The following is a 26026-nucleotide window of genomic DNA, read 5'->3' on the forward strand; positions in this document are numbered from 1 at the left end:
GCACAGGCCCATAATAGCAACCCCAAAAATACTTTGTTTTTGGGAATAGACAAATTCACACCCCATTGGAGGGGGAAACCGTTGACTAGAGGCATCTCTCGCCTCGAGATGTCCTGGATTTATAGGGCCAAAACCTACACACCTTTCGGGTTGAATGTCGATACTGAGATAAATGCGTTCATTGATATCTCTTAAATTGTTGGAATTCATGTAATCCAAATACCTTTGATCTTTGTTATTCAATTTAATTTATTTTGTCCTGGTTTGTTATAGTCTTAATCTAGGCTAAACCAATATTTTACAATTTTAATTTAGGGGTACAGTTGTAAGACCCACACTGGTGGGGAGATGTCTAATTGGCATCATATTATTGCTTCATTTTATTATGTTTAGTCACGAGGGCTACACCGATTTAGTGTTGCAGGGCTGTACCTATAATTTGGAGCGAGTCCATCACCGGAATTTCCCGTTTAGTTGGTCATTCGTGACTAAAATAAATTTGTATGGTATATCCCAAATTTAATCAGGGGCTATTCACTCCATCATCTATTTAGTTATGTTCCTCTTCTGGTTTACGGTATTGTTTTTTGGACATTTACTGTGCACCAGTTTAGTTTATTTACATAACCCGTGTTTTCCGGATATCCGGGTTTTTTTCGTCATATGTTGTCCACTCTTTCACTGATATTGATCGCTCTATGGTTCCGGGTAGTGTAGTTACTTCCGGTTCCGGAGCACCACACTTAATATGGCGGCAAGGGAACTTCCGGTTATCGATTTGGCGGTTTCATTGGCTATTTATAGGTGGCGTCAGCACGCCGCCCGTACCTTTGAGAACATCATCTTTGATGAAACGCGTCAGGTCAGGGCGTGCTGACGTCACCCATACGCTACAGTCCTACGAAGGAACGGGCGAGCAGAGCCGTCCGGCCGGCGGCTCCCTACATCTCTCCGTTTGGCTTTTTTGATCTACATGTTTGTAAGTGTTTGCCCTTTGTTTTAATAAATTGTTTGTGGGTTTTACACTATGGTCTACCTCTCTTTCAATTCATGGCCATTACCACCTGTATGCTGAGCCTGTATCAGTGTTCCCATTAGAGGCGCCTGGTTTGGACTATCTAGACACCAGCATTTGGAGTTTTGCTCGCAGCGGAAGTGCTTAGGCGAATTAGGACCCTTTTCTGCCTTGTATCATTTTGGAGCTGGTAAGGGCATATGTATGTCAGCCCTCTTCGGTGACACGATTGGGATTTATGTGCTCTATTTACTTTCCTTTTGGTAAGCTGCAGTCCTATTGGGGGAGGTCCTCTACACTATTTGTTTCTGCAATATTTTTCTATTACTCTGGTAAGGAGTATATTCACAGGATTGGAGGTGTCTATGTTCTTTACTATCACTACTACAGCACCTTTCTGATATTCCCATCACTTGGGGTGTTACATTTATTTGTTTGTGGTTTTACGCTATGGCGTTTTTTATTTCATTTCACATGATCACGCAACACTGAGGAGATCCATTCAACATACGGAGTCCGTCTGAGATCTGGTTCCTGTGGATCACTTGGAATCTTTGGGCCTATTTATCATTAACCTTCGGTAAGCGGTACCTGTACATAAAATTTCGTCAGACGTGCTGTTTGCCTTTATATGGACTTTATTTCTGGACTTTTTTACATTATCATATATGTTTTCACTATTTAGCGCAACTTATATTTATATATTCAACTTGTATTGGAGGTGGAGGCAAGATGGTAGGCCTTATTCCTTGGTTAGGAACATGGGGCTTCAGTAGCGAAACATGGAAGATGGGATGGATCTTGAGATATGCTGGTAGGGTGAGCTGTACTGCAGCTTTTCCGATAAGTTTTTTAATTGGGAAGGGTCCCAAAAATAAAAGTCCGAGCTTCTTGCTAGGGATTTTTAATCTTAAGTTCTTTGTCGATAGCCAAACAAGGTCCCCAATAGCATACTGAGGAGAAGGTCTTCTACGAAGGTCGTAGTACTTTTTTTGTTGACTGTGAGCGTGTGATATAGTGGTATTGAGTAAACCCAAAGAGTCTTTTATTTGGGTAAGGTAATCCGAGGCTACTGGGTTACTCGATGGCAGGATGCGTGGTTGAAGAAGAGTGGGATGAAACCCATAGTTCAAGTAGAACGGACTTTGCTTCGTAGTACTGTGGGTTGCGTTGTTGTAAGCAAATTCTGCTAGAGGAAGGAGATCCACCCAATCATCCTGCAAGTATGATGTGTAGCAACGTAGATATTGCTCAATGCACTGGTTAACTCTTTCAGTCTGTCCGTTGGTCTGAGGATGGTAGGGAGAAGTGAGCTTTCGCTCAATGCGTAAAATTTGACAAAGTGCTTGCCAAAATTTAGAGATGAATTGTGAACCACGGTCGGACAAAAGAGTTTTTGGAATTCCATGCAACTTAAACACATGTTTCATCAGTAGTTCCGCTGTTTGTTTAGATGAAGGTAGTCTACGGATAGCAATGAAATGTGCCATCTTTGTCAAGTGGTCCACTGACACTAGGATGGTATTAAATCCTTTAGAGGGTGGTAGTTCTACTATGAAATCTAAGGACACAACTTCCCATGGAACCTGGGGTATTGGTAGACTACAAAGTAGTCCAGATGGTTTTGTAGTGTCAATTTTGGACCTTGCACAGATGTCACATGAAGAAACAAATTTTTGTACAGACGTCTTCATATCAGGCCACCAAAACTGCCTGGTGAGCAAATTAAAGGTTTTCGTTATACCCATATGTCCTGCCATGGGCACATCATGCGATAACTCCAAGATCTTGGTGCGCATAGTAGGGGGTATGTAGAGTTTGTCATTGTAATAGAGGAAGCCTTCTGCATCAGTACTTAGTTGTGGTGGAGGTGAATCCATTCTTATACTGTGCAAAATCTCTTCCTTCAAGGAACGGACAACACCAATAATGCGTTCATAGGGTATTATGGGAATGGAAGGGATTTCGGCGCAGTTATCTTCGGTTAATCGTGATAGCACATCCGCTTTTTTATTTTTGTCTGCAGGCGTGTAGGTCACTAGGAAATTAAATCTTAAAAAGAATAATGACCATCGTACCTGCCGGTGGGAGAGAGTCTTGTTAGTCTGGAGGTATTGAAGGTTTTTATGATCTGTATATATGAGTATTGGTAACTGGGTACCTTCGAGCAGATGTCGCCAATTCTCCAGTGCCAGTTTTATGGCAAGCAACTCCTTTTCACCCACTGGGTAATTCACCTCTGGGCTGCTTAGTGATTTTGAAAAGAAAGCAACTGGGTGGAGTGATGAAGTGTTTGTTGGTCGTTGGGAGAGAACTGCTCCTACTGCCATATTTGACGCATCTACCTCTAGAATATATTGGAGGGATGGGTCTGGATGGCGTAGTATGGGAGCAGAAGTAAAGCTTGATTTTAACAAGCAGAAAGCTTGATTTGCTTCTTCTGACCATTTGAATGTTTTTTTTATACTTGTCAGTTGTGTGAGAGGTCTCACAATAGCGGAAAAGTTCTTGATGAACTTCCTATAGAAGTTCGAGAATCCAAGGAATCACTGTAGGGCCTTACGAGTTGTTGGTATAGGCCAGTCTAGAATACAGGATATCTTACTCATATCCATCTTAATTCCAGTTTTGGATATGAAGTATCCTAGAAATAATATTTCTTCTTTATGAAATAGACATTTTTTTAATTTCACATATAGTCTGTGTGAGAGCAGTCTGGACAAAACAAGTCTTACATGTTTTATGTGTTCAGGCAAAGATCGAGAATAAATAAGTATTACGTCTAGGTATACTACAACACAGACATCAAGTAAGTCTCTAAAGATGTCGTTTATGAATCTTTGGAAAGCTGCGGGAGCATTACATAGCCCGAATGGCATCACAAGGTATTCGAATAGTCCGTATCTGGTTCTGAATGCTGTTTTCCACTCATCCCCGTCACGGATTCGGATTAGGTTGTATGCCCCTTTCAGGTCTAATTTGGTGAAATAAGTGGCCCCACGCACCTGTTCAATAAGTTCAGGGATGAGCGGCAAAGGATAGCGATCCTTTATTGTAATCGTGTTTAATTGCCTATAATCGATAATAGGCCTGAGACTGGAATCCTTATTGCGGACAAAGAAAAGTCCTGCAGCAGTGGAAGAAGTAGAGGGTCTAATGAACCCTTTTGTCAAATTTTCATCCAAGTATTCCTTGAGATGAGAAAGTTCATCCTGTGAAAGGGGATAAACATGACCGAAAGGCAATTTGCTGTTAGGGAGTAGATCGATTGTGCAATCGTAATCCCTATGGGGAGGCAACACTTGAGCATTTTTCTCAAGGAACACTTCGGACAGATCCTGATAGCATAGTGGTGCAATTTCATCTGACACCACAGACAGAATCTTTCCACAAGATGGGAGGTTACACGTATTCTCACAATAGTGAGAAGGGAAAACCAAAGTCCGTTTTTTCCAATCTATGATTGGTTGGTGTGTGTGTAACCAGGGAAGTCCCAAAATAATAGGAAAATGGGGTGAGGATAGTATGTCAAAGGTGATGGTCTCCACATGTGATTCGTTGGTAGTGGCAAGGAGTGCCTGTGTCTGGTTGGTGATTGGACCAGAAGACAGTGGAATACCATTAATGAAACTAACAGAAACAGGCTTAGATTTTGAAATAATAGGTATTTTATTTAAGGTAACAAAGCGTGTATCAATATAGTTTCCACAAGATCCAGTGTCGACCATAGCCTTGGTGGTGATCCTAGTTTGGTCCCACTGTAATATTAAATGAACAAAAAGATAGCGGTTAGAAAAGGAAGTCGTTAATCCTCCCAGCAAGACATGTGAACACTCACCCTCTTTTTTGCGGACAAGGGGACAGGTGCTTATCAAATGATCCTAGGATGCGCAGTACATGCAGAGATTTCTGGATGTTCTTCTAGCTCGTTCAGTAGTCGTTAAAGGTGGGCGTATGGTTCCTACATCCATGGGAGTAGGGTCAACGGCTGAAATCTGAGAAGGACTAGACAATGGCATTCCCATCTTTTCAGCCCTTCTTTCTCGCAGTCGTCTGTCGATGTTGATACTAAGTTGTATCAAGGCCTCCAAGGTGCCAGGTAAATCCGCTCGGGCGAGCTCGTCTTTAACAGCTTCTGATAACCCGAGTCTGAATTGAGTTCACAAAGATGTGTCATTCCACCCTGAATCAAGGGTCCATCTTTTGAACTCAGATACAAAGTCTTCTACAGGTCTCCTTCCTTGTTTTAAGGCCCTCAACTGAATATCAGCAGTACTCTGCCTATTGGGGTCATCGTATAAACTAGCGAGTTCCGCTAGGAATAAGGAATAGGTGTTGAGAATCTGATCATTATTCTCAAAGAGAGAGTCTGCCCAGGCCCGTGGATCACCCGTCAAGTATGAAATAACGGTACAGACTTTTATTTGATCAGTGGGGTATGCACGAGGTTTTAACAAAAAAAGCAATTGACATGCGTTTTTGAATTCACTAATTTTTTTCCGATCACCTGTAAACACTAGAGGAGGGTTTATTTTAGGTTCAGGAGGCTGAACAGCAGTAATCCGTGAGAGCTGGGTTACCTGCTGTGTCAGAGTCGGATTCTTTTCTTGTACGTAAGTCAGAGCAAGTATTAACGCTTTTACTTGTTGTGTTAATTGTGCCACTTGAGTGGGTAATTCTGCTGAATCCATTTTTATGGTTCGTTCAATCTGTAACGCTCCTGCGTTTTTAGTATAGGCTGGATTTGCAGCTGCAAAAGTAGTCATGTAGAGATGTGTTGAATACCAGATCCAACTCTCCAGGACTCATCACCGTGGGCCTGTCAGCTTCAACATACAGATATATACACACTCAATGAGATGTTCCTGGAGTGATAGGATGTATATGATAGTATGAAGGTGATGTGCTGAAGGGACAGGTGTGAACAGTGACAAGGATGGTAATCACTTGATAGGTTTGTATAGGAGAGTTCAAGATGGTATTTAGGAATGCAGATAGGTTAGTATCGAGTATGCTAACAGGTGGTGAGGACGCCAGATGACAAATACAGGATAGACTAACCCAGTGTAAGGATAGATAGTAGTAGACAGGAGAGCTAGCAATCTATGCAGCAGTGCAGATGATAGATGGTAGTAGGCTCAAGAGCTAGCAATCTATGTAACAGTGCAGATGATAGGATAGTATGGATAGGTAGTAACAGTCCTTAATGTGCATAGGTAGATAGTGCAATAAGGTTATGGAGGGTTCCCCTGCGGGGTACTTATCACTTGTAATGTTAGTAGTTTAGAGAGGTCCAGTAGATAAGGAATGATCCGGTAGCGAGATACAGGGATCAGTAGCGAGGTTCCGGTCTGCTCCAGGTAAAGGGAATAGCTGGAGGTTCCGATCGAGAGACAGGCTTGAAAGCATGTGGATAACAAGGCAGGTTGAACGAACAATGTGAGTGAGACCGCCGGCGGTTGAAATAGCCGCTCTGCGGCGACATCATCGTTCTTAAAGGTATATGCGTACCACCTGAAGAGAAAGGTGGGACGCATTACAGAGAAAGTGGTGATTAAGGGTACCGGAGGTACCAGAATCTTATAAGACTTTAGAGCTAAATTGATATCCAAAATAAGAGAGCAAAGCACAAACACTCTTTAGCCAAACAAGTACAAACAGACCTTACCCAGGCAAGGAAAGAGCTTCGAGAACTTTTGGATTCGCATGTAAAACGTATCCTTTATTTAAAAAAGGCGGTATAATATGAACAGGGAGACAGGTCGGGTAAATTGCTGGCTAGAGCTTTAAAAGATTCCCAATCGGCAAATAATATTTTGGGCATTAAAAAGACTAACGGACAGGCCACACAAGACTCTAGAGCCATTGCAAACACTTTCAAGGAATTCTACGCAAAATTAAACAATATCCCTCCACAGAACAAGCCAGACAATAGTACTGCCCCAAGATTACAGGCTATTAGAGATTATCTGGCAAAAAGTGGCTTACCTGTCCTGGACCAGGAAGACTGGACGTCTCTGGAGTCAGAGATAACTCCGGATGAGGTCAAATCAACCATTAAAGCCTTAAAAACTAGGAAAAGCACAGGCCCTGATGGGTTCACCTCCCAGTATTACAAAACTTACCCAGACATTCTATCCCAACATCTCTCAGAAGCCCTTAATGTAATTAAAGCAGACCACAAACCTTCTAAAGATTTCCTCCTAGCTCATAGTGCTGTGATCCCTAAGCCTGACAAAGACCCAACCTGTTGTGCCAACTACAGGCCGATTTCGTTGCTTAACATTGATCTAAAAATCCTATCAAAAATTATGGCAGACAGAATTAAACCTTCATTGGAAAAAATCATAGGGCCGGATCAGGTGGGGTTCATGCCGGGAAGAGAAGCTTGTGATAATGTGATCAAATCAATTAATTTGATTCACGGAGCTCCCAGAGCTGGTTTCGAGGGCCTCCTGCTGTCCACGGATGCGGAGAAGGCCTTTGAACGTGTAGCATGGGATTTTCTCTTCGAGGCGTGCGCCCACATCGGTCTTGGCCCCAACATGATGTCATGGATATGAGCGTTATACTCGTCCCCCCAAGCCAAAGTAAAAGTCAACGGTGTATTTTCAGACCCACTAGAATTGCAAAATGGTACCCGACAGGGCTGCCCTCTCTCACCCTTGCTATTCATCCTATCCCTAAAAGAAAATGCTTTTAAAATAAGGATGCAGTGGTATAGAACCCCAACCAAACTGAAGAACTGGTACCCCACACTAACTGACAATTGCTGTTGATGCGGCACATCAAAAGGCAGCTTTATTCATGTATGGTGGACTTGCTACAAGATTAAACCCTTTTGGGAGTCTGTAGCTTACTGGATCAAGCACATTACAGGCCTGGAGCTCGAATTTGATGTGCCCACATTTCTACTGCATATCAACTCCTTTTCATATCAGAAATATACATTTTCGCTGGCAAGACACTTGCTAAACACTGCTAAATGTTTGATACCCATCCATTGGAACTCTTCCAGTGTACCATGCCTCAGTGACTGGATCACAAAAATGGATCAAGTCTATGAGATAGAGAAGATGGCTGCCATGAGATACGAGAGTACTGTAACCTGAAACAAAATATATAAATAATACCTAATCCCAAATCTGACTAGAGATTATTCTCCCTACGGCAGGTGGACGATTACCTGGCATGGAAAGGGATGAAATCCCCACCTGCTTATTGCCACTCATTCTCACCCCCCCCTTCATCACCCCTCCCCCTCACATCCTTCTTTCTCTAGCTCATTTATTCTCTTTCCTTTCTTTTCTTTCTCTTTCTCTTTTTTACACTATGTCTGTATGTTCTATCTACTTACCTCCCCTGCGGGACAATCTGGTCCTGCATGGAGAGGTAGGTTATATGTATCTACACTTATCATAGGATGCCTATAGGCAATTGATACTTATAGTACTGAACAACAGTGCCTTTACTATTCACACCGCCATATTGTTTGAGTCAATGTTGTTGATATAGTTATGACTAGGTGTGTAAAATTATTTTTGCCATTACTCAGTGGATAGGATGCGTCTCAACATACAAAATTCTCTGAATATGTTACTTCCCTATCCTCTGTGAACAAAATGCTGTCGTTCATCACATCATTATATGTATTTCAATGTTACTTGATTGTTCTACTGTATTTTTCTATGTCAAGTTTTGATTTCTTGAATAAAGCACCTTTTTGTGAGAAAAAAAAAAAAATGAAAGGGATATTAATGATTTCATTGTCTATTTAGATATCTATTCCAACATCCTCCAATGTTCTATGTTGTGGTATGCAGCTGTATAGCCTCTGTCCTCCCTAAGGATCATGCACCATCTATTGTGGAGCAATAGAAGAGGGCTAATGGAATGGTATAATTTATTTTATGTTGAAGGGATGCTTCCTAAGACCCCCTCCAATTGGTACAGTATGTGTATTTACCATTTTATTTTAGATTATCATAAGATTGGCTTTTTTTTTTGTGATTATTCGGTTCTCCTCCCAGGGGTGGCTTGGTGTAGTGAGGGCCCCAAGGTTCCCAACCCTTTGGTTCAAAATAAATAGTATTTGCATTGTATATAATGTAAATGTAAATCACATGTGTTATTGTCACACCATCTATTTATTGGATAATCTCATGATGGTTTTATTTTCATAGTTTTAAAGAGCCTGAGGAAGTGGGGTATTTGGAACCTACAAAATGTTGTAAAATACTTGTTGTGATCCCCCCTGCTACTGTCATCTAAGTGACAGTAGCTTCAGATATTTTACACAAGTTCAGATGTTTTGCCTGCCTCCAAAGAACCCAAAAAAATGCCCAAAAAAACGCTAGCGCCAAAAAAAATAAATTTTGGGTTCTTTGGAGGCAGGCAAAACATCTGAACTTGTGTATAGTGGTATATATACACACATACTTATACGTATTTTACACGTAGACATATATAGGTGTAATAGGAGGGTAACTATATTGGTGTTAATTATTTCATTAGCTCAAGTAGTGTTTTCTGCTCCTTTCACACCTATATATGTGCAGGTGTATATATACATACATGGGTGTGTATATATACCCCCTATACACATGTTCAGATGTCATGCCTGACTCCAAACACGTGCTCAAAAAATCCCTATAGACGTCTGCAGCCAAAAAGCAAGCTGACAGGGGCGAAGCCATATTACTGCAGCGAAAGTGACTTTAGAGAAACTAGCTTTTCTCTATAGCGGTCACCCTGATATGGAAGGGTTTGGTCACCCTGCCATAGCAGTCACTGTCAGTTCACCCTACACTACACTACGGTCACCCTGGCACTTAACACTTTCCCTACAGAAACTAAATTATTAAAGCTAACTAAAGTGTAAAAGAGCACCCTAACTACACTAGATATCCCTTTCCTCACACTAATAAATGCTAAATGACACTTTGTAGCAGAAGTCCACAAACTGCTTCTACTCTCTTCCATGTCCCTGTATAACAATGCTAGGAATTTGGCGGGGGCTATTTTATATACAGGGGGGCGTATTCACTAATGATTGGTCTATGGACCCCCTAGTCACTCCAATCACATTCCTAGCATTCTCCTGCCCCCTCAATTGGCTTTTGCTAATGGTTCTGGTCCAATCATGGGCTTTTAAAGCCCATTTCCTGTCCCATTGCATTTTGGTCGGTTCTGGTTGCCGAATTCCGAACTTTTTGGGCAAAAAGTTCTAAATTCGGCCGAACCTCGAACAGCCAATGTTCGGGTCGAACCGATGGTCAACCCAAACCGTTCGATCATCCCTAGTGATCAGCATCTTATAGCGGGACTGCAATATTTTGGGGGATAATCAGACATTAACTTACAATTTTGACTCTTTGCAGGAACCAGTGACACTAATACAGTGTCACTAAAAATATGCACTGTCACTGTACTAATGACACTGGTTGGGAAGGGGTTAAACATCTAGGGTGATCAAAGGGTTAAATGTGTGTCTAGCCAGTGTTTGTGTTTATTATGTGTGCTGCCCTGCTTTGCAGTCAGAACAGAATTCTGCTTCCTTCACAGTACATAGGCAGAACTCAGGTCTGAGTCTCAGCCCTGTGAAAATTGGCTTCTGCTGTGTATAATTACAGCAGAAGTGGCGCACCGGCCCCCTGCAAGCGGAAGTGCACAACCACGTAAATATACATGATTCTGCACACAGCTGCCACCCTATAGCAGTAAAAGTACTATAGGGTGGTCAGCAAGGGGTTAGCAGATCAGCAGAAGTAGCAGTTAGAGGGCTGAAACAAAAATGTTAACACTGGACAGAGGCACTTACAATTGTCAGCTTTTTTCATTTATGCAAAAACCCCTTACACTGCAAAAATCATCAAACATATAACCATAACATAAGTATAAAATTGCATATGTCAATAATTAAACATGAAGTTGCTGCATGAACAATAACGTGGTTTCACTCTGTAAGATTCTGGTACCTCCGGTACCCTTAATCACCACTTTCTCTGTAATGCGTCCCACCTTTCTCTTCAGATGGTACGCATATACCTTTAAGAACGATGATGTCACTGCTGAGCGCCGCAGAGCGGCTATTTCAACCGCCGGCGGTCTCACTCACATTGTTCGTTCAACCTGCCTTGTTATCCACATGCTTTCAAGCCTGTCTTTCGATCGGAACCTCCAGCTATTCCCTTTACCTGGAGCAGACCGGAACCTCGCTACTGATCCCTGTATCTCGCTACCGGATCATTCCTTATCTACTGGACCTCTCTAAACTACTAACATTACAAGTGATAAGTACCCCGCAGGGGAACCTTCCATAACCTTATTGCACTATATACCTATGCACATTAAGGACTGTTACTACCTATCCATACTATCCTATCATCTGCACTGTTACATAGATTGCTAGCTCTTGAGCCTACTACCATCTATCATCTGCACTGCTGCATAGATTGCTAGCTCTCCTGTCTACTACTATCTATCCTTGCACTGGGTTAGTCTATCCTGTATTTGTCATCTGCTGTCCTCACCACCTGTTAGCATACTCGATACTAACCTATCTGCATTCCTAAATACAATCTTGAACTCTCCTATACAAACCTATCAAGTGATTACCATCCTTGAAGAAAAAGGAGGGGGAAGGTGTATGGCGCTGCCAAAAAGTGCTGATGTTTCTATATGTCCAAAAAATAAGTGTTAAAGGTATATACAATATAAATCACCAATATGAATAAAGTGTCCAGTGCATCGTATGTGTCTTCCTAATAAATGTGCAATACTAAAGGATAATTCAACTATATAAATAATAAATATTTGTGCTGAACTGTGAAAAAAGTGGATACAAAATGGGTGAGAATTTGGTGTGATAAGAGATTTGTGTGAAATGTATGAATTATACAAAATATAAAAACTATATAAAGGTGTGAAATATACAAAATATAAAAATAAATATAAATATATAAAATATAAAAAATAGTGGATCCACTTAAATCTACAGCCGTAAAATACAAAACATCAAGTATGACTTAAATGAGGTGCACAATAGGTAGATAAATATTAAGGCAGCAATAATACAAGAATAAATAAGTCCGTTACACCTAAGAAAGAACAAATAGTCCCACAGTGCTAAAAACTTTCCCTAAAAAACTTGGCAAAAAAGGTGACTTGAGTGCAGGTGTTCTGATGATAAATATTAAAGGTGCTCAGGTATATGGTGACCATTCAGTGCTCCCCGCACCCCTTGGACCGCACTCACCAGAACTATGTACCCCTGCAGGGGTATCAGGCCTTGAATCTATAATCCTGGATCTCCTCCACTGACCATCAAAGTGGTTGGGTGGTCCGATTATCTGCCCGAATCTTGTAAACCCGGTTCCTTGGTGTTAGGGTCCGAAGGTGTACCGATATATGGGGGAAGAAGGCTCACATAGAGTAGTACTGCTTGGTTTTAAAATACTTTATTGTATATCAAAATTAGGTACTCACAAAGGGAATAGAGGGTAGTGGCATGAAAAGCAATAGTAGCGCACTTCCGGGACGCCGTGCGTTCCACAGGGCGGATGTGCGTTCCACTTAGGCGGATGTGACGCGATGACGCTCTACGTACGTTTCGTCGTGATGACGTCTTCACGACGAAACGTACGTAGAGCGTCATCGCGTCACATCCGCCTAAGTGGAACGCACATCCGCCCTGTGGAACGCACGGCGTCCCGGAAGTGCGCTACTATTGCTTTTCATGCCACTACCCTCTATTCCCTTTGTGAGTACCTAATTTTGATATACAATAAAGTATTTTAAAACCAAGCAGTACTACTCTATGTGAGCCTTCTTCCCCCATATATCGGTACACCTTCGGACCCTAACACCAAGGAACCGGGTTTACAAGATTCGGGCAGATAATCGGACCACCCAACCACTTTGATGGTCAGTGGAGGAGATCCAGGATTATAGATTCAAGGCCTGATACCCCTGCAGGGGTACATAGTTCTGGTGAGTGCGGTCCAAGGGGTGCGGGGAGCACTGAATGGTCACCATATACCTGAGCACCTTTAATATTTATCATCAGAACACCTGCACTCAAGTCACCTTTTTTGCCAAGTTTTTTAGGGAAAGTTTTTAGCACTGTGGGACTATTTGTTCTTTCTTAGGTGTAACGGACTTATTTATTCTTGTATTATTGCTGCCTTAATATTTATCTACCTATTGTGCACCTCATTTAAGTCATACTTGATGTTTTGTATTTTACGGCTGTAGATTTAAGTGGATCCACTATTTTTTATATTTTATATATTTATATTTATTTTTATATTTTGTATATTTCACACCTTTATATAGTTTTTATATTTTGTATAATTCATACATTTCACACAAATCTCTTATCACACCAAATTCTCACCCATTTTGTATCCACTTTTTTTCACAGTTCAGCACAAATATTTATTATTTATATAGTTGAATTATCCTTTAGTATTGCACATTTATTAGGAAGACACATACGATGCACTGGACACTTTATTCATATTGGTGATTTATATTGTATATACCTTTAACACTTATTTTTTGGACATATAGAAACATCAGCACTTTTTGGCAGCGCCATACACCTTCCCCCTCCTTTTTCTTCATCCTCACTATATTCTTAGTAATATAGTATAAAGGTGGGCTGCAGCCAACATTAAATACTAGGAATCTAGAATTATCCTAAGCGCGGATTTTTTACATTTCATTGATTACCATCCTTGTCACTGTTCACACCTGTCCCTTCAGCACATCACCTTCATACTATCATATACATCCTATCACTCCAGGAACATCTCATTGAGTGTGTATATATCTGTATGTTGAAGCTGACAGGCCCACGGTGATGAGTCCTGGAGAGTTGGATCTGGTATTCAACACATCTCTACATGACTACTGAGTGGAGATTTTACAGCTGCAAATCCAGCCTATAATAAAAACACAGGAGCGTTACAGATTGAACGAACCTTAAAAATGGATTCAGCAGAATTACCCACTCAAGTGACACAATTAACACAACAAGTAAAAGCGTTAATACTTGCTCTGACTGGTGTACAAGAAAAGAATCAGACTCTGACACAGCAGGTAACCCAGCTCTCACGGATTACTGCTGTTCAGCCTCCTGAACCTAAAATAAACCCTCCTCTAGTGTTTACAGGTGATCGGAAAAAAATTAGTGAATTCAAAAACGCATGTCAATTGCTTTTTTTGTTAAAACCTCGTACATACCCCACTGACCAAATAAAAGTCTGTACCGTTATTTCATACTTGACGGGTGATCCACGAGCCTGGGCAGACTCTCTCTTTGAGAATAATGATCAGAGTCTCAACACCTATTCCTTATTCCTAGCGGAACTCGCTAGTTTATACGATGACCCCAATAGGCAGAGTACTGCTGATATTCAGTTGAGGGCCTTAAAACAAGGAAGGAGACCTGTAGAAGACTTTGTATCTGAATTCAAAAGATGGACCCTTGATTCAGGGTGGAATGACACATCTTTGCGAACTCAATTAAGGGTTATCGGAAGCTGTTAAAGACGAGCTCGCCCGAGCGGATTTACCTGGCACCTTGGAGGCCTTGATACAACTTAGTATCAACATCGACAGACGACTGTGAGAAAGAAGGGCTGAAAAGATGGGAATGCCATTGTCTAGTCCTTCTCAGATTTCGGCCGTTGACCCTACTCCCATGGATGTAGGAACCATACGCCCACCTTTAACGACTACTGAACGAGCTAGAAGAACATCCAGAAATCTCTGCATGTACTGCGCATCCTCGGATCATTTGATAAGCACCTGTCCCCTTGTCCGCAAAAAAGAGGGTGAGTGTTCACATGTCTTGCTGGGAGGATTAGCGACTTCCTTTTCTAACCCCTATCTTTTTGTTCATTTAATATTACAGTGGGACCAAACTAGGATCACCACCAAGGCTATGGTCAACACTGGATCTTGTGGAAACTATATTGATACACGCTTTGTTACCTTAAATAAAATACCTATTATTTCAAAATCTAAGCCTGTTTCTGTTAGTTTCATTAATGGTATTCCACTGTCTTCTGGTCCAATCACCAACCAGACACAGGCACTCCTTGCCACTACCAACGAATCACATGTGGAGACCATCACCTTTGACATACTATCCTCACCCCATTTTCCTATTATTTTGGGACTTCCCTGGTTACACACACACCAACCAATCATAGATTGGAAAAAACGGACTTTGGTTTTCCCTTCTCACTATTGTGAGAATACGTGTAACCTCCCATCTTATGGGAAGATTCTGTCTGTGGTGTCAGATGAAATTGTACCACTATGCTATCAGGATCTGTCCGAAGTGTTCCTTGAGAAAAATGCTCAAGTGTTGCCTCCCCATAGGGATTACGATTGCACTATCGATCTACTCCCTAACAGCAAATTGCCTTTCGGTCATGTTTATCCCCTTTCACAGGATGAACTTTCTCATCTCAAGGAATACTTGGATGAGAATTTGACAAAAGGGTTCATTAGACCCTCTACTTCTTCCACTGCTGCAGGACTTTTCTTTGTCCGCAATAAGGATTCCAGTCTCAGGCCTATTATCGATTATAGGCAATTAAACACGATTACGATAAAGGATCGCTATCCTTTGCCGCTCATCCCTGAACTTATTGAACAGGTGCGTGGGGCCACTTATTTCACCAAATTAGACCTGAAAGGGGCATACAACCTAATCCGAATCCGTGACGGGGATGAGTGGAAAACAGCATTCAGAACCAGATATGGACTATTCGAATACCTTGTGATGCCATTCGGGCTATGTAATGCTCCCGCAGCTTTCCAAAGATTCATAAACGACATCTTTAGAGACTTACTTGATGTCTGTGTTGTAGTATACCTAGACGATATACTTATTTATTCTCGATCTTTGCCTGAACACATAAAACATGTAAGACTTGTGTTGTCCAGACTGCTCTCACACAGACTATATGTGAAATTAAAAAAATGTCTATTTCATAAAGAAGAAATATTATTTCTAGGATACTTCATATCCAAAACTGGAATTAAGATGGATATGAGTAAGATATCCTGTATTCTAGACTGGCCTATACCAACAACTCGTAAGGCCCTACAGCGATTCCTTGGATTCTCAAACTTCTATAGGAAGTTCATCAAGAACTTTTCCGCTATTGTGAGACCTCTCACACAACTGACAAGTATAAAAAAAACATTCAAATGGTCAGAAGAAGCAAATCAAGCTTTCTGCTTGTTAAAATCAAGCTTTACTTCTGCTCCCATACTACGCCATCCAGACCCATCCCTCCAATATATTCTAGAGGTAGATGCGTCAAATATGGCAGTAGGAGCAGTTCTCTCCCAACGACCAACAAACACTTCATCACTCCACCCAGTTGCTTTCTTTTCAAAATCACTAAGCAGCCCAGAGGTGAATTACCCAGTGGGTGAAAAGGAGTTGCTTGCCATAAAACTGGCACTGGAGAATTGGCGACATCTGCTCGAAGGTACCCAGTTACCAATACTCATATATACAGATCATAAAAACCTTCAATACCTCCAGACTAACAAGACTCTCTCTCACCGGCAGGTACGATGGTCATTATTCTTTTTAAGATTTAATTTCCTAGTGACCTACACGCCTGCAGACAAAAATAAAAAAGCGGATGTGCTATCACGATTAACCAAAGATAACTGCGCCGAAATCCCTTCCATTCCCATAATACCCTATGAACGCATTATTGGTGTTGTCCGTTCCTTGAAGGAAGAGATTTTGCACAGTATAAGAATGGATTCACCTCCACCCCAACTAAGTAGTGATGCAGAAGGCTTCCTCTATTACAATGACAAACTCTACATACCCCCTACTATGCTCACCAAGATCTTGGAGTTATCGCATGATGTGCCCATGGCAGGACATATGGGTATAACGAAAACCTTTAATTTGCTCACCAGGCAGTTTTGGTGGCCTGATATGAAGACGTCTGTACAAAAATTTGTTTCTTCATGTGACATCTGTGCAAGGTCCAAAATTGACACTACAAAACCATCTGGACTACTTTGTAGTCTACCAATACCCCAGGTTCCATGGGAAGTTGTGTCCTTAGATTTCATAGTAGAACTACCACCCTCTAAAGGATTTAATACCATCCTAGTGTCAGTGGACCACTTGACAAAGATGGCACATTTCATTGCTATCCGTAGACTACCTTCATCTAAACAAACAGTGGAACTACTGATGAAACATGTGTTTAAGTTGCATGGAATTCCAAAAACTCTTTTGTCCGACCGTGGTTCACAATTCATCTCTAAATTTTGGCAAGCACTTTGTTAAATTTTACGCATTGAACGAAAGCTCACTTCTCCCTACCATCCTCAGACCAACGGACAGACTGAAAGAGTCAACCAGTGCATTGAGCAATATCTACGTTGCTACACATCATACTTGCAGGATAATTGGGTGGATCTCCTTCCTCTAGCAGAATTTGCTTACAACAACGCAACCCACAGTACTACGAAGCAAAGTCCGTTCTACTTGAACTATGGGTTTCATCCCACTCTTCTTCCACCACGCATCCTGCCATCGAGTAACCCAGTAGCCTCGGATTACCTTACCCAAATAAAAGACTCTTTGGGTTTACTCAATACCACTATATCACACGCTCACAGTCAACAAAAAAAGTACTACGACCTTCGTAGAAGACCTTCTCCTCAGTATGCTATTGGGGACCTTGTTTGGCTATCGACAAAGAACTTAAGATTAAAAATCCCTAGCAAGAAGCTTGGACCTTTATTTTTGGGACCTTTCCCAATTAAAAAACTTATTGGAAAAGCTGCAGTACAGCTCACCCTACCAGCAGATCTCAAGATCCATCCCATCTTCCATGTGTCGCTACTGAAGCCCCATATTCCTAACCAAGGAATAAGGCCTACCATCTTGCCTCCACCTCCAATACAAGTTGAAGGCGGAGAAGAGTATGAGATCAAGGAAATTTTGGATTCTCGCATCCATAGAGGAAGACTCCAGTATCTCATAAGATGGAAGAACTATGGACCCCAAGACGACACCTGGCTAGATACCGCTGATATTCATGCGCCTAGACTTATACAGAACTTTCACTTGAAACACCCAGAGAAACCTGTCCTATAGGCCTTCCGGAGCCGGCCTTAAGGGGGGGGTACTGTAAGATTCTGGTACCTCCGGTACCCTTAATCACCACTTTCTCTGTAATGCGTCCCACCTTTCTCTTCAGGTGGTACGCATATACCTTTAAGAACGATGATGTCACTGCTGAGCGCCGCAGAGCGGCTATTTCAACCGCCGGTGGTCTCACTCACATTGTTCGTTCAACCTGCCTTGTTATCCACATGCTTTCAAGCCTGTCTTTCGATCGGAACCTCCAGCTATTCCCTTTACCTGGAGCAGACCGGAACCTCGCTACTGATCCCTGTATCTCGCTACCGGATCATTCCTTATCTACTGGACCTCTCTAAACTACTAACATTACAAGTGATAAGTACCCCGCAGGGGAACCCTCCATAACCTTATTGCACTATCTACCTATGCACATTAAGGACTGTTACTACCTATCCATACTATCCTATCATCTGCACTGTTACATAGATTGCTAGCTCTTGAGCCTACTACCATCTATCATCTGCACTGCTGCATAGATTGCTAGCTCTCCTGTCTACTACTATCTATCCTTCCACTGGGTTAGTCTATCCTGTATTTGTCATCTGCTGTACTCACCACCTGTTAGCATACTCAATACTAACCTATCTGCATTCCTAAATACCATCTTGAACTCTCCTATACAAACCTATCAAGTGATTACCATCCTTGTCACTGTTCACACCTGTCCCTTCAGCACATCACCTTCATACTATCATATACATCCTATCACTCCAGGAACGTCTCATTGAGTGTGTATATATCTGTATGTTGAAGCTGACAGGCCCACGGTGATGAGTCCTGGAGAGTTGGATCTGGTATTCAACACATCTCTACATGACTACTGAGTGGAGATTTTGCAGCTGCAAATCCAGCCTATAATAAAAACGCAGGAGCGTTACACACTCCACCCCTTAGTAATGTTTGGGACCTCTAAAAATCTCTATTATGGTGATTTTGATACACTATCCTTTTTTCACCACCTATTCTACAGGGAATGTTATTGTTTCTTCTATGGCGAGGTACAATCATAGACACTTGTGTTGGAACTCCAGTGTGATAAGGATTGGAATTTCAAGTCTTTCCCTCCGTTCAGAGGCTCTCTGAGCCTGCTCAGCTCTGGAGCCTGCTTTAAGCGCTGACCTTGGTCAAACTGTCTGGTAAGGGGCCAACTATTCTTTGATCATGGATTCATGAGCGGTAGTGATATATGCATACAATTTCTTCACTGAAGGACTTTGGGATTATTTAATATTTATATTTTTTATAGTATTTTTTCACTATATTTTTTACTCAATTTAATATATATATATATATGTATATATATATATCTATATATATATATATATATATATCATATGAATTCTTACATCATTAAGATTTTGTGTACTAATTTCTTACACACTCGTTTTTGATTTTTTACAAAAATAATTTCTTCGCTTGATTTTTATGTCATCATGGACTAATTTTTTAATGTATGGGCTATTTATTTAGTGTATTTATTAATTAGCGCAGCCCATTTTTCTATTATTGTTACTTTCTGGGTTTGTCTTACACATTTGGTTGCTGCTTATTTGTTTTCCAATTTTTTGTTTATTTAATTATTGGCAATTTTATTATCAGCGCAGATTTTTTATTTAATTATTTGTAATTACAAAACGAATGTTATGTCCCGCTGATAGAAGCTGTTTCGCAGTTCACAGCTGGTTTATCAGGGACATTTGTGAGATTATCACAACATATATTGAGACTGGGAACCACTGACTCTTAAGAAGGTGTCATATATGATCTAGAAGTCTCGCAATTCCAGCTAGATAATATAACAATACAACCTCCAACGCTCTTTGTATTTTTTTTTTCACTAAAGAGCTCTTGATTCTTGTAGTGCCTCTAAGCTCCATATAAAAAATACTTATACAAAGGGAAAGCATGGCTGTAGCCTATGGATATTTTTCTTTACTCATGCGGGGAAAGCTGTAAACACATTTATGGTCAGTTTGTCATGATGCACAACTAAAATACAAGAAAATGAAAATGCATTTCCAACACTGAAGTTATTGGAAAAGTGAAATGATAATTTGCACTATTTGTCTGCTACAAGGAAGCTCATATTTTGCTCTTCAGTTGGTCAAGCCAATTTTTAAAATCATTTTTATGCTGATAACATATACATTGATTTTAGAAAATTTTGGTGAATTTGAGTTTAAAAAAAAAAAATTGCAACAAACTTCATAAAAGTTAATCAAACTTAAAAATAGTTGCAGCAAGTGTAACATTTTGATTATTTATGGGTGTGTTTTGTTGTTTAAGTTTCTTTTTTACACAATGTTTTGGGAAAATTGCAGTTAAAGCCTTTGTTTGCTTATTATTTGATGTATGTCTTGAGGTTTTTAGAAAACTGCAAAAAAGTAAAAAAAATAGCAGCTTGAAAAATGTAATGTGCATCTTTTTTTTTATATTTTCTTTAAATGTTATTGTTTTATATGGTAAAAATATAAAGATTTGTATTTTAACCCTTTCTCTTTTTTTCTAATGGGCCCTAATGATGTCATAACTGACAAACTCATTGGGAGGAGCCCCGCTTACTGCATCTTTTCTGGTACGCCACTTCCGGTGATGCACTTCCGGTCACCTCAAAGAGAGTGGCCATTTTTTAGGTTTGATTTTTGCTCCTATGTTAAAGACTGGCATTCTGTTCATGATGGTTGAAAATTAAAGTCATCAAATTTTTAAAATGGATTACACTATTGTAAGCCCTTTTCCTTTTATGGTGGTGATGCTTGAGAGAATCCCAAGAAAGAAGGAAGAACATATGATCCAAAAGTGCATACTAACCTTTTTATGCTATAAGGGGTTGTTACTAATCTGGTGAGAGGCGAAGACTGAAAGGTGGAGGTGATCACAGGCTGTGGGTCATTGAAAAATAAGAAAGACAAAGTGCAGCAAGCACTTTATTTACATTGGATGTACTTTATTTTATGGTTAAAGCATTGTGATGAACTGTGCATGTACATTATGGTTGGAAACTGATGAGCTGCAAAGACACATTTGACATGTGACCGCAGAAAGGCAATTTGAGAAGAGATATTGTTGATAATAGTGACTTCTTGATCTATTATTTGAATATTGCTCAAAAGTATTGTTTATTGGGCACACAGCACTAATAGATTTGAAGCACAATGCATTTATTGAGCAATTCATTTATTTATCTACTTGTTCATATATTGTTTATCACATTTATAAATTGTACTGGAAATTGAGGTTCAGTGTGTTTGACACTAGGTGTATTTTTACACGGTATAGCGCAGTGCCAGGTTTATCATTTATTTATTGCATTTTTTTTTTGCCTTTTGACAGACCCTGTGTGGAACTAGTGGGCATCCATGTATGGGGGTATTACAGTAACAGCCAATGTAAGGGACATTATTCTTATAGGTCACTAATGTAAGGGAGCACTACATTGACCACAAATATACAGGGCCACTTTTTAACCGACCCCCAATATATTTGGGACATTTCTCCACTGACCCCTGATGTAAGGGGGCAACTATTCTTTGACCACTGTCTAGGTTACTTTTCTAGCAATTATAGGCATTTCTTTCTTTCTTGATTTTAACTAAAAATACACTGCTCAGAAAAATGAAAGGAACACATTTTAACCACTTCTGGACCGCCCACCGCATTTATACTGCGGAAGGACAGAACGGTTGAGCAAAATCATGTATAGGTTCTTGGGGGCACGCATGCACCACCAGAGCGCCGCTCCCGCTGTACTCAGACACAGCAGTAGCCAGTCAGCGGGTCTGACAGCCGCGATGGCCACCTGCAACCTGTGATTGTGCAGGGGAATGACAGAACGACCGTCTGCCCATGTAAACAAGGCAGGCGGCTGTTCTGTTACAGAGGCAGAGAGAGATCTTGTGTTTCAGCTAAGATGAAACACAGATCTCTCTTTTCCACTAGCACATCCATCCCCCACACAGTTATAAAACATTCCATAGGAGCACACTTAACCCCTTGATCACCCCTAGTGTTAACCCCTTCCCTGGCAGTGTCATTTATACAGTAACAGTGCATTCTTTTTAGCACTGGTCAGTGTATTGGTTTCATTGGTCCCCAAAAAGTGTCACTTAGTGTCAAATTTGTCTGCTGCAATGTCGCAGTCCCACTAAAAATCGCTGATCGCTGCCATTACTAGTAAAAACAGAAAAAAAGTCCATAAATCTATCCCATAGTTTGTATCCCATAGTTTGTAAACCAATCAAAATACACTTATTAGAAATTTTTATACCAAAAATATGTGGCAGAATACATATTGGTCTAAAATGATGAAAACATTTGATTTTTTAATTTTTTTTTATTAGGAATGTTTTATAGAAGAAAATATTGTCTTTTCTTGTTTATAGCGCAAAAAATAAAAACCGCAGAGGTGATCAAATACCACCAAAAGAAAGCTCTATTTGTGGGGAAAAAAGGACATCAATTTTATTTGGGAACAGCGTCACACGCAATTGTCAGTTAAAGCATTGAAGTGCCGTATCTCAAAAAATGGCCTGCTCATTAAGGGGGTAAAACCTTCTGGAGCTGAAGTGTTTTTTTTCTTTTCTGACTGTTTTTCACTAGTTTTGCATTTTGCTAGGGTCAGTATCACTACTGGTTGCGTGAGGCGATACCTGGACCCTAACGAGGTTATAAGCATGGTCAATATTACATCAAACGCAACTTAATGGTTCTTCTTTGAATGAAATTAGTCAGTAAATCTAGCAAAGCTAACTAGTATACGTATTACAACACATTAAAAACACCCATGGGTTTTCCAAAGAGGTGCAACACCACAACATACAAATTACTGTTAGTTAAAAATTATTTATCATTTTATTACAGTAACACAAAACAAAATGTAAAAATTCTCATTAAAAACCTATGGCTAATTTTTAAGTTTTTAGGTTAAGCTAAGTTTAACTTAATACAACACTTAGTCAAACATCACACACCGATTAGTCATATCATTATGACCATTGACAGGTAAAGTCAATAACACTGATTATCTTATTACAATTCCATCTGAAAGTGGTTGGTAAATAATAGGTAGCCAGTGAACATGTTGTCCCTGAAGTTGAGGATTTTAAAGCAGAAAATATTGGCAAACGTAAGGATTTGAGCTATTTTGACAATGGCCAAACTGTACTGTCTATATGACTGGATCAGAGCATCTATAAAACTGCAGCTCTTGTGGGATGTTCCCAGTCTGCTGTGGTCAAAACCTACCAAAGGTGGTCCAATGATGGAAAACTGGCAACAGGGTCATAGGTGGCCAATGCTTATTGATGCACAATGGGAGCAAAGGCTAGCCAGTGTAGTCTGATCCCATAGAAGGACTACTGTGGCCCAAATTTCTGAAAGCAATAATATTGGTTCCAAAAGAAGAGTGTTTCTCACCTCAAACACTCAGTTTGTTGTGTATTATGCTGTGTAGCCACAGACTGGTCAGAGTGCCTATGCTGACACGTGTCGACAGCCAAAAGTGCTTACAATGGGCACACGCGCATCAAAACTGTACCACAGAGCAATGGAAGGAGGTGGAATGGTTTGATAAATTCAATAATAGTTTGAGGAACCCACAAACAAGTTGTTGACTCACCTTCCAAATTCTTCAAATCTCAATCTAATTAAGCATTTGTGTGATGTGCTGGAAAAACAAGTTTGAACCATGGAGGCCCAATGTCACAACCTACAGGACTTAAAGGATCTGCTACTAAAGGCTTGGTGCCAGATACCACAGAATACCTTCAGAGATCCAGTGGAGTCTATGAATTGAGGGGTTATGGTGGGTGGTCAAAATGCTATGGTTAATAGGTGTACTTGACTGCTGAACTCCATATGCAAATGTTTACTTTGCACACTCCGGAATTCTGCACTCCCAGCATACAGAGTGGTCAAAATATTGTACACAGTTTATCACTGCCACTTTTCACATTTCATTTCTACACCCACTGTCTACAGCTCACTCATATATCACATCTCTGAACAAACCCTCTATCCACAGCTTTCACCTCTGCCCCTCTCCTCTATCCACACCACAACTCTTATCTCTGCAATCCTCCCTTTATCCACAGTTCTATCGTTTGCATCCCCCTCAAACCACAGTCCTCACCTGTGCTCCCTGCCTTCCCCATCCACAGCTCTCATCTTTGCAACTTTCCCTTTTTATCAACAGCTTTACCCTTGGCATCCCTTCTCTGCATCCATCCTCTGTCTACAGCTCTCACCTGTGCACCCAACTCCCCTCCACAACTCTTACTTCTGCACCCCCTCCATCCACAGCTACAACCTGTTTATTATTCCCTCTCTTTGTCCCTCACCTGTGCACCCAGACCCCTCTTCACAGCTCTTTTAGGTGCACCCAACTCTCCTTAACAGTTGGCACCAGTGCACCCAGTCCCTCCCTATACAGCTCTCACCTGTTCACCTAGCCCCCTCTGCATCTTACACTTGTGTGTCCAACACCTGTCCATCTCCAGCTGTTACCTCTGCACCACCTCCCAAAGCTCTTTACCATCTTCCACAGTAAGCTCTTTACACAGTGCAGTGTTCAAAGCACACTGCCTCAATACATTTACTCACTGTTGGACAGCACCACTACCAAGACCTGTAGCTCAGAGCTAAGGATGAGTTTCGGAGCACTTTCCCTGTGTTATCAATACCTGCAGGAGTAACCTACAAGGACCATCCTTATCATCCCGAGAGAGGGCTCATTTAAGTAATCAGCTATAAGGTAAATAAAAGCTATAAACGTATATTATATGCTCTCAATATATTATGATTCAGCTGTACATCTAAACACTGTGTCATTTATTCACAGTTAACAATCCACCTTGGCATGAAATACAGCCCGGGGTCAGGATATGTATATATACATTAGTCCTGAAATACAGAGATATGTATATTTAGAGGAACCCTGTAAGGTAAAAATCACACCATAAGATCATTTAATCTATTAAACTGACTTATACACACTCAAAATTGATATCCCAACCCTGAACAGACCTATACCCACAGATTGGATGCACCAGGCTCCGATCAGGGGACTACATAGCACACACCAGAGGACCATCTGATGAGACAATCTGAAGTAGAGATTGAACAGGTGGTGGCCCTCAACTGCAGCATTGACCGAAAGTTCTCCCCACTAACTATGTGCACATACCATCGGAAAAACATATTTACCCTAACGAGTACCATACCTTGCAGGCTATACGGCTCGAGTTCTCGTTGCTCCAGAGGGATCAATATCATCACACATGGAAAGAAAATAATGGATGTATGTACTTATATCTTCTCCTTTATACCACATTTGAATAAAATCGGTGGTATTTACTACTAGATTACTAACTGAATATATCTATACAATTATTGCAGAATCTGTGACTATCACCCTTGAAAAAGGCTCGACTGAGCCTCGACAAACGCAGGAGAAACTCTATGCTTTGATAGAGAATTCTTCCTAAAAAAGTCACAACTTTCACATCTGTCACTACTTTCCGAACTAAATCACATTTCTTCACTAGGGGTCTATAACCCCTCACAATTATCTATTATATTGTATATATGTACCACGCTACTGAAGACAGTAAACAAATGCTTTATTTTACTATCTGTATCGAGACTTTCACTTTGCTACTTTGCCCTTAAAGTCCCCACATTTCCATGGCTTGAGGTACCAACCCCAAATACGATAGGTGTAAATCCTAAGAAAATGTCCATATTCAAATATTAAAATTTAAAATATATGAAAATATATATAAATTTGTGAAGAACTAGTGATA

The 26026-nt window shown here is 40.7% G+C and overlaps 1 protein-coding gene across 1 annotated transcript in view; it reads right to left on the reverse strand.

Annotated features, from left to right (window-relative positions):
* PCDH15 (protocadherin related 15) overlaps positions 1 to 26026 on the reverse strand; it is a 1730880-nt gene that overhangs the window by 558135 nt on the left and 1146719 nt on the right. The window lies entirely within an intron of this gene.

Source organism: Pelophylax lessonae (genome assembly GCF_965119305.1).
Source record: "Pelophylax lessonae genome assembly, chromosome: 9".
Classification (NCBI taxonomy): Eukaryota; Metazoa; Chordata; class Amphibia; order Anura; family Ranidae; genus Pelophylax; species Pelophylax lessonae.